Genomic DNA, 10,549 nt, shown 5'->3' on the forward strand with positions numbered 1-10,549 from the left:
AAGTTTAAAGTGATAAAGAGATTTGGGGTTTGGCCAAAACTAGGGGGATAAGAAAAGATAATTCTGAAGAACCACCCCAGCTTCAGAGCCCCCGTGAGATCCACTGAGGGCTGTGTTGTTCCTGTTTCCTATCCAAGTTCTTCCTCTGCCTGGTCCAGCTCCCTTCCAGTGTTGAACCTGACAGCATTTTGCAATTAACAATTCCCAATAGGAAGCCAGGTTGAACCTCCAACATTTCCATTTCAGAAGCTGTTTCCTCAAAACCTAACTTATTTAGAAGAACCTCAGCTGACACAGACAGATCCAATTTCTACTACAAACATGCAGATGTGCTGAGTAAAGTATAATAAAATACTGGAACATATAGATGAGCTTGCAAGAAAGAAAGAAAAGTTTCTAGATGCGAAAAGGAAGAAAGAAGTTAAAGCCAAGCTGTTGTTGCAAGGATGTTTAATCCCAAAAGTAGACTCTATGGGGCAAGAGATGAAAATATGATGCATTTCTTATAGCTGAGTAGTATTCCATAGTGTATATGTGCCATATCTTCTTTATCCAGTCATCTATTGACGGGCTTTTTGGTTGTTTCCATGTCCTGGCCACTGTGAACAATGCTGCAATGAACATGGGGCTGCATGTGTCTTTACGTATCAATGTTTCTGAGTTTTGGGGGTATATACCCAGTAGAGGGATTGCTGGGTCATAAGGTAGTTCTATTTTCAATTTTTTGAGGAATCACCATACTTTCTTCCATAATGGTTGTACTATTTTACATTCCCACCAACAGTGTATGAGGGTTCCTTTTTCTCCACAGCCTTTCCAACATTTGCTATTACCTGTCTTGTTAATAATAGCTAATCTAACAGGTATGAGGTGGTATCTCATTGCAGTTTTGATTTGCATTTCTCTAATAACTAAAGAAGATGAGCATCTTTTCATATATCTGTTGGTCATTTGTATTTCTTCCTGGGAGAAGTGTCTGTTCATGTCCTCTTCCCATTTTTTTATTGGATTGTTTGTTTGTTTGTTGTTGAGTTTTATGAGTTCTTTGTATATTTTGGATATTATGCTCTTATCTGAGCTGTTGTTTGAAATATCATTTCCCATTTAGTTGGCTGTCTCTTTATTTTGTTGTCAGTTTCTCTTGCTAAGCAAAAACTTCTTAGTCTGATGTAGTCCCATTCATTTATTTTTGCCTCCATTTCCCTTGCCTTTGGAGTCAAATTCATAAAATGCTCTTTAAAACCAAGGTCCATGAGTTTAGAACCTATGTCTTCTTCTATATACTTTATTGTTTCAGGTCTTATATTTAGGTCTTTGATCCATTTTGAATTAATTTTAGTACAAGGGGACAAGCTGTAGTCGTTTCATTCTTTTGCATGTAGCTTTCCAGTTTTCCCAGCACCATTTGTTGAATAGGCTTTCTTTTCTCCATTGTGTGTTGTTGGCCCCTTTATCAAAAATTATTTGACCATATATATGTGGTTTTATTTCTGGACTTTCTATTCTGTTCCATTGGTCTGAGTGTCTATTTTTCTGCCAATACCATGCTGTTTAGATTGTTGTGGCTCTATAATATAGTTTGAAGTCAGGTATTGTAATGCCCCCAGCTTCATTCTTTTTCTTTAGGATTGCTTTAGCTATTCAGGGTTTTTTATAGTTCCATATAAATCTGATGATTTTTTGTTCCATTTCTTTAAAAAATGTCATTGGAATTTTGATGGGAATTGCATTAAATTTGTATATTGCTTTGGGTAATATGGCCATCTTAATTATATTTATTCTTCCTATCCAAGAACAAGGAATATTCTTCCATCTCATTGTATCTTTTTCGATTTCCCTTAACAATGCTTTGTAGTTTTCATTATAGGTCCTTCACAACACATTCTTTGTTATGTTTATTCCTAGGTATTTTATTTTTATTTTTTGTTGCAATCGTGAAGGGGATTATTTTTTTGAGTTCGTTCTCAAATGTTTCATTGTTGGCATGTAGAATGGCTATGGACTTTTGTATGTTAATTTTGTATCCTGCGACCTTACTATATTGTCTTATTGTTTCTAGTAGTCTTTTTGTAGATTTTTTGGGGTTTTCGACGTATAGGATCATGTCATCTGCAAAAAGTGATACCTCTACTTCTTCTTTTCCGATATGGATGCCTTTTATTTCTTTGTCTTGTCTGATTGTTCTGGCTAGAACCTCTAGCACCACATTAAATAAAAGTGGAGAAAGTGGACAACCCTGTCTTGTTCCTGATTTAAGGGGGAAAACCTTCAGTTTTGTGCCATTTAATATGATGTTAGCTGATAGTTTATCATATATGGCCTTTATCATGTTGAGATATTTTCCTTCCATACCCATTTTGTTGAGAGTCTTAAACATAAAATTGTGTTGTATTTTATCAAATGCCTTTTCTGCATCTATTGATAAGATCATGTGGTTTTTGTTCTTTGTTTTGTTGATATGGTGTATAACGTTAACCATTTTACGTATGTTGAACCATCCTTGAGATTCTGGGATGAATCCCACTTGATCATGATGTATTATTTTTTTAATATGTTGTTGTATTCGATTTGCTAGTATTTTGTTTAGTATTTTAGCATCTGTATGCATTAGAGATATTGGTCTGTAGTTTTCTTTTTTTGTGCTGTCCTTGCCCGGTTTCGGTATGAGGGTTATGTTGGCCTCATAAAATGTGTTTGGAAGTATTGCTTCTTCTTCAGTTTTTTGGAAGACTTTGAGTAGAATAAAAACCAAGTCTTCTTTGAATGTTTGATAAAATTCGCTGGCATAGCCGTCAGGGCCTGGACTTTTATTTTTGGAGAGATTTTTAATAGTTTTTTCTATTTCTTCCCTACTAATTAGTCTGTTTAGGCTTTCTGCTTCTTCTTGACTCAGTCTAGGAAGGTTGTATTGTTCTAGGAATTTATCCATTTCTTCTAGATTGTTGAATGTAGTGGCATAAAGTTTTTTATAGTATTCTACAATAATTCTTTGTATATCTATGATATCTGTGGTGATTTCTCCTCTTTCATTTTGGATTTTGTTTATATGAATCCTTTCTCTTTTTTCCTTGGTAAGTGTTGCCAAGGGTTTGTCAATTTTGTTGATCTTTTCAAAGAACCAGCTCCTTGTTCTATTAATTTTTTCTATACTTTTTCTGTTCTCTATTTAATTTATTTCTGCTCTGATTTTTATTATCTCCTTTCTTCAGCTGATTTTGGGTTGTCTTTGTTCTTCTTTTTTCAGTTCCTTAAAGTGTGAAGTTAAGTGGTTCACTTGGGCTCTCTCTTGTTTATTCATAAAGGCCTGAAGTGATATGAACTTCCCTTTTATCACTGCTTTTGCTGCATCCCATAGATTCTGATATGTCGTATTGTCATTTTCATTTGCCTGTATATATCTTTTAATCTCTGCGCTTATTTCTTCTTTGACCCATTCATTTTTTAAAAGTATGTTGTTTAGTTTCTACATTTTTGTGGGGGTTTTTTCCTCTTTTTTGCAGTTGAATTCTAGTTTCCAGGCTTTATGATCAGAAAATATGCTTGGTACAACTTCAGTGTTTCTGAATTTGCTGATGTTGTTTTTGTGGCCCAACATATGGTCAATTCTTGAGAATGATCCATGTACACTGGAGAAAAATGTATACTCTGTCACTTTGGGATAAAATGTCCTGTAGATATATATCTATTATATCCAGGTGCTCTAGTGTTTTGTTTAAGGCCTATATATCTTTATTGATTCTCTGTTTGGATGACCGATCTAGCGCCATCAGCGGTATATTGAGGTCTCCAAGTATGATTGTATTTTTGTCAGTTTTTGTTTTAAGGTCAATAAGTAGCTGTCTTACATATTTTGGTGCTCCTTGGTTTGGTGCATATATATTAAGAATTGTTATGTCTTCTTGATTCACTGTCTCCTTAATCATTATGAAATGACCATTTTTGTCTCTGAGTACTTTTGCTGTCTTGTAGTCAGCATTATCAGATATGAGTATTGCTACGCCTGCTATTTTTGGATGTTATTTGCTTGGAGTATTGTTTTCCAGCCTTTCACTTTGAATTTGTTTTTATCCTTGTTGCTTAGATGAGTTTCTTGTAGGCAGCATACAGTTGGATTTTCTTTTTTAATCCATTTTGCTACTCTGTGTCTTTTTATTGGCGAGTTTAATCCATTTACATTTAGTATAATTATTGATACTTGTGGGTTCCCTATTGACATTTTATACATTGCTTTCTGGTCAGTTTTGTGTCTTGTTTGATTCTTCTCTTTTGTTTTTCTATCCTTTGTTTTTGTTTGGTTGTATTCCATACTTCTTTCCTCTGTTGCTATCTTTTTTAAATCATGTGCTTCTGTGGTGGTTTTTTCAAGGGTGGTTACCATTAAGTAATGAAAAGGGTTCCTACCCTGTTCATTGTAATGCACTATCTTGAGAGTTCTTCTGTACTCCATCGTCCTTTCTTACTGTTAGTTTCCGTCCTCTCCCCTGTTTGTTTGTTTTTGTTGTCACAGTTTAAATTTGGTTTTATTGTTTTCTTGGTGGAGCTTTTACTGGTGGTTTTGTTTTGTTTTGTTCTTTGTATCTGGTTGGAAAACCCCCTTTAGTAATTCCTGGAGTGGGGGTTTTCTGATGATAAATTCCCCCATCTTTTCTGTATTTGTGATTGTTTTTATTTCTTCTTCGTATTTGAAAGATAGCTTTGATGGGTATAGTATTCGTGGCTGAAAGGTTCTCTCTTTCAGGACTTTAAATATTGGGGTACACTCTCTTCTAGCTTGTAGAGTTTCTGTTGAGAAATCCAATGATAATCTAATGGGCCTTCCTTTATATGTTGTATTCTTCTTTTCCCTGGCTGCCTTGAGAATTTTTTCTTTGTCCTTGGTTTGTGCCAGTTTCATTATGATGTGCCTTGGAGTAGGTTTGTTGGGGTTAAGAAAACTCGGAGTTCTATCTGCTTCTTGAATTTGAGGCTTTAGTTCTTTCCACAGGCTTGGGAAGTTCTCATCTATTATTTGTTTGAATATGTTCTCCATTCCATTTTCTCTCTCTTCTCCCTCTGATATACCTATTATTCTTATGTTATTCTTTTTGATGGAGTCAGACAATTCCTGTAGGGCTTTCTCATTTTTTTTAATTCTTTAGTCTCTTTCTTCTTCTCTCTGTTGTGCAAGTTGCTTATCTTCTATTTCACTAATCCTACCTTCTATCTGGCCTGTTCTATTACCTAAGATTGTTACCTCATTTTTCATCTCATGAATTGAGTATATCATGTCTGTTTGATTTGCTTTTATAGTTTCAATTTTCTTGGTAATATACTCTTTGTGTTTGTTGAGTTGTTTTCTGAGCTCCCTAAATTGCCTTTTTGTGTTTTTTTGTATATCTCTGAGTATCTTTAGGATTTCTATTTTAAATTCTCTGTCATTTAGCTCCTAGGTTTCCAATATATTAAATTTTTTCTCCATTGATTTTTTCTCATCTATCTGTGCTACCACTCTGTCTTTTGTATCCATGATATTCGATTTCCTTTTCCTTAATGGCATCTGAGGGTGGTTTTGTTGATAGTACTAATGAGAATTAATAAAGAATAAAAAGTTTTAAAAAATAAAAATAAATTATTATTTCCCTTTTTTTTCACTCCTCTCCTCTCCCGTCCTTCTTGAGAAAATCTTGTGGTGAACTGTAAATTATATTGTGCTAAATAGAACAAAAACTACCTATAATGGAGGGCCTGCATTGGGGAGAAGTGATAAAGGGGTAAAAAAAGGGGGTATGGGCCCATAAAATGCAAAAAAGGAAAAAATTTGGGTCAAGAATAAAATGATTTGCTTTTTGGTGATGGTTAACTAAGAGATATAATGAGAAGAATAAGGGGGAAACAGGAAAATTGGAAAAAAAATTTAAAAATTACTATTGTATTTAGTGAAGCAAAAACTAGATAAAATGGAGAGCCAGGGTTGGGAGCACTGCTAGTGGGTTAAAAAAGCGAAGTAAAAAACCCCCAAAGTGCCACAAAGAAAAATTTGAGTCCCAAATAAAATAATTTGTTTGTGATTGAGGACTGAATGAGAGGAAAAGTAAAGGAGAAAAGAAGAAACTAATGTAGAGGGAGAAAAAAAGAAAGAGGAAAACACAAAAAGAAGAAAAAAGAAAAAAGAAAAAAAGGAGAGAGAGAGAGTTAAGGGTTTTGGAGTGCAACTCTCATAGAGAGAAAGGAAGAGGAAAGGAAAGATAATGAGAGATGTAACACTTATGGGTAGTGTAGTTTAAGGAGAGGAGAGAGTAAGACCAGCAGAGAATTAAATGACCAAATTGGAAATGGAAGACAATAATCAAGACAAGAAGATAACAGAAACAAACAAACAAATATAATAAAATGGGATAGGTTATAAAGTCTGTGGATTATTCTTGATTTTGAGAGGTTATCTTCTTGCTCTTTCTTTTCTCTCCCTCTTCCTGGTCAGTGACTCTGTACCCCGGGTTCTGCCCCTGTGGCACATTTAGGTAGAGGTTTGCAGTTGATAAGTCTCTATGGCAATGTCATATATTGGGCTTCAGTCTCGTTGGCAGTCGAAGCTCATTAGCATTTGCAGGCTCCGCCAATGAGAGAGTCTGTGTTCCCAGAGCCTCTCTCCTAGTCTTTCCTTCCTGAATTAGCAGCCTGATGATCCAGCTATGGGGTTCCTGCTGCCTCTGCCTTTTCTTTTAGTGTGGACCTGCTGGAGGCTCCAAGGATAGATTTTTCTGTCTCTGGTTGAAGATCTTGTTGAATTTTGGGGTAGATTTATCGGTATCACTCCTTACAGTGCCATTTCTCTGACATCACTTACTCAGGTATTCTTTTTTTTTTCTTTTTTATAAATAAATTTTTATTTTAATGGGGTGACATCAATAAATCAGGGTACATATATTCAAAGAAAACATGTTCAGGTTATCTTGTCATTCAATTCTGTTGCATACCCATCACTCAAAGTCAGATTGTCCTCCGTCACCTTCTATCTAGTCTTCTTTGTGCCCTTCCCCCACCCCCCTCCCTCCTTCCATCCCTACTCAGGTATTCTTATTTCAACCTCTGCAGGCTCCATAATTACGTCCCCTTTTTTTATCATTAATAGTTCTGATTTGTACCTTTTCTTTTTTTTTCTTTTTTTTTTTTTACAGAGACAGAGAGTGAGTCAGAGAGAAGGATAGACAGACAGGAATGGAGAGAGATGAGAAGCATCAATCATTAGTTTTTCATTGCGCGTTGCAACACCTTAGTTGTTCATTGATTGCTTTCTCATATGTGCCTTGACCACGGGCCTTCAGCAGACCGAGTAACCCCTTGCTGGCTTTTTTCCCTCAAACCAGATGAGCCCGCACTCAAGCTGGCGACCTCGGGGTCTCGAACCCGGGTCCTCTGCATCCCAGTCCGACGCTCTATCCACTGCGCCACCGCCTGGTCAGGCTCTTTTTTTTTCTTGATCAATATCACCAGAAGTTTATTTTTTTTCTTCTTTTCAAAAAACTGGACTTGGCCTTCTTATTATGTGTTTGTTTTCTAAATTTTTTGCCCTTGTTTGACTCTCCTTCCTTGTATTTCCTATGGCTTTATTCTGTTAGTCTTTTCTAGCACTAAAATTCAACACCTAGCTCACTGACTTTCATTTAAAGCTATAAATTTTCCTTTGAGTGTTACTCTGGATACTGGTCAGAAGTTTGATATGTCATGATTTTCAGTGCTGAAGATAAAAACATCGTATTCCTGTGTCCTGTTTTGTTAATGAATTTTATCTGCCTTTTTTCTTTTCCATATCATAAGTTTGGAGTTTCTTGTGTCTCTTGATTACCTCTTGATGGCAACTAACAAAATGGCCACACTTACCCTTAAAAACTACAAGGCTTCCTAATGACTGCTTTTAAACAAAGAGGAAAAGGGAGGTAGGAGAAAGAAAGAAAGAAAGAAAGAAAGAAAGAAAGAAAGAAAGAAAGAAAGAAAGAAAGAAAGAAAGAAAGAAAGAAAGAGGAGGGGAAGGGAGGGGAGGGGAGGGGAGGGGAGGGGAGGGGAAGGGAGGGGAGAGGGAGGGAAGGAAGGAAGGAAGGAAGGAAGGAAGGAAGGAAGGAAGGAAGGAAGGAAGGAAGGAAGGAAGGAAGGAAAATTTCTTCAAGCATTTTTAATATTAAAGAATTTTTTTAAAATTGTGGTAAAAAAAAAAATTGCCCAACCTGTGGTGGTGCAGTGGATGAAGCTTTGACCTGGAATGCTGAGGTCGCCGCTTCAAAACCCCAGGTTTTCTCAGACAAGTCCCATACGAGAAGCAACTCTACCAGTTGATGCTTCCAGCTCCTCCCACCTCCTTTCTCGCTCCCTCTCTCTCTCTCTGTCTCTCTCTGCTCTCTAAAATCAATAAATAAAATATTTTTTATTAATTGTGGTAAGACATACATAACCAAATTTACTATTTCAACCATTTTTAAAGGCACAGTTCAAGGGCATTAGGTACATGCATATTGTTGTGCAACCATCACCACCATCTATATCCAAAACTTTCTCATTCTCTCAGACTGAAACTCCATCCCTATTAAACACTAACTCCCCATCTCCCTTCGCATCCCCCAGCTCTTGGCTCCCAACATCTACTTTCTGTCTCTATGACTCTGACTCCTCTAGGGACCTCATGTGAGTGGAACCATATGGCATCTATCCTTTTGTCTGGCTTATTTCACTGAATATAATGTCTTTAAGGTTCATCCGTGTTGTAACTGGTCTCAGAAAAGTTCCTTCCTTTTTAAGGATGAGTAGTATTCCATTGTAGGTATATGCTATGTTTTACTTGTCCATTCATCTGTCAATGAACACTTGGGTTGTTTCTACCTTCAGGCTGTCATGAATCACCCTGCTCTTCTGACATGGGGATACAAATATCACTTTTTGAGGCCCTGCTTTCAATTCTTTTCAGTATAAATCCAGAAGTGGAATTTCTGGATCAAATAATAATTTTTTTCTTTTTTGTTTTTTAAATAAGAAGCGGGGAGGCAGAGACAGACTCCTGCATGTGCCCAACCAGGATCCACCTGGCAAGCCCCTAGCAGGCAATGCTCTGCCTGGCTGGGTCACAACTCCGTTACTCTGCAACCAAGCTATTTTAGCACCTGAGGCCAAGGTCATGGAGCCATCCTCAGCACCCAGGGCCAACTTTGCTCGAACCATTCGAGCTATGACTATGGGAGGGGGAAAGAGAGAGAAAGAAGGGGGGTCAAGGAAGAGAAGTAGATGGTCACTTCTCCTGTGTGCCCTGACCAGGAATCAAACCCAGGACTTCCAAACACCAGGCCAACACTCTACTGCTGAGCTAACCAACCAGGGCCCGTATGATAATTCTACTTCTAATTTTCTCGGAATTACCATGCTGTTTTCCATTGTGGCTGCACCATTTTACATTCTTAACAGCTTCCCAAGCCTTTATTCTATATTTTATAGTGGCTCTGTGCATGTCCCATATATGTGCCATGATACCAAGTTTGCTCATTATGTTGTTAAAATCTTTAATTTGTGTCTTCTTAAGCTATCAAGTTCAAGAGGGATGCTTTTAAATTTTCCCTCTTTGGTGGAGCAATTATCTAATGTAAGGTGTTTTTTTTTTCATTCCAGGTCTTCAAATTCTGCACAACGTTTTACAATAGCACATCTCAAATCTTAGTATCTGCATGTTTGAGTAGTTCTGTCATTTTCTTGCTTCATTGATTGTGAGACTATATTATTAAGCACATACACATTTAGAATTGTTATATTTTCATTACAAGTCTTAGTTATCTCTAGCAATGCTTTCTACATTAAAGTCTATGTGTAATAACAACAGAGTTAAACCAACTTTCTTTCTTGCTATTTGTATCCTTCACTTGGCAACTTGTTATATTGTTTATATTTAAACGTAAACATGTTGCTGGATTTTGCTTTTTCTTATCAAGCTTAACAATATTTGTCTTTTCATTTGAGTATTTAGACCAATGCAGTCCAATAGAAATATAATGTGACCCTGGCAGGTTGGCTCAGTGGTAGAGTGTTGGCCTGGCGTGCAGGAGTCCCGGGTTCGATTCCCGGTCAGGGCACACAGGAGAAGTGCCTATCTGCTTCTTCACCCCTCCCCCTCTTCTTCCTCTCTGTCTCTCTCTTCCCCTCCCGCAGCCAGGGCTCCACTGGAGCAAACGTGGCCCAGGCGCTGGGGGTGGCTCTATGGCCTCTGCCTCAGGTGCTAGAATGGCTCTGGTTGCAACAGAGCAATGCCCAGATGGGCAGGCATGCCGGGTGGATCCTGGTCAGGCGCATGCGGGAGTCGGTCTGACTGCCTCCTCGTTTCCAACTTCAGAAAAATAAAAAATAAAAAATAAAAAGAAATATAATATGAAGCATCTCTGTAATTTAAATTTTTCTAGCAGCCACAATCAAAAGGTTTTAAAAAATGGTATAATTTGGTCCTGGGGTTTGATTCTCGGTCAGAGCACACAAGAGAAGCTACCACCAGCTTCTCTTCCCCTCCCTTTCCCCCTTCTCTCTCTCTCTTTCCCTCCAGTGGAGA

Source organism: Saccopteryx bilineata, chromosome 1, assembly GCF_036850765.1.
Source record: "Saccopteryx bilineata isolate mSacBil1 chromosome 1, mSacBil1_pri_phased_curated, whole genome shotgun sequence".
Lineage (NCBI taxonomy): Eukaryota > Metazoa > Chordata > Mammalia > Chiroptera > Emballonuridae > Saccopteryx > Saccopteryx bilineata.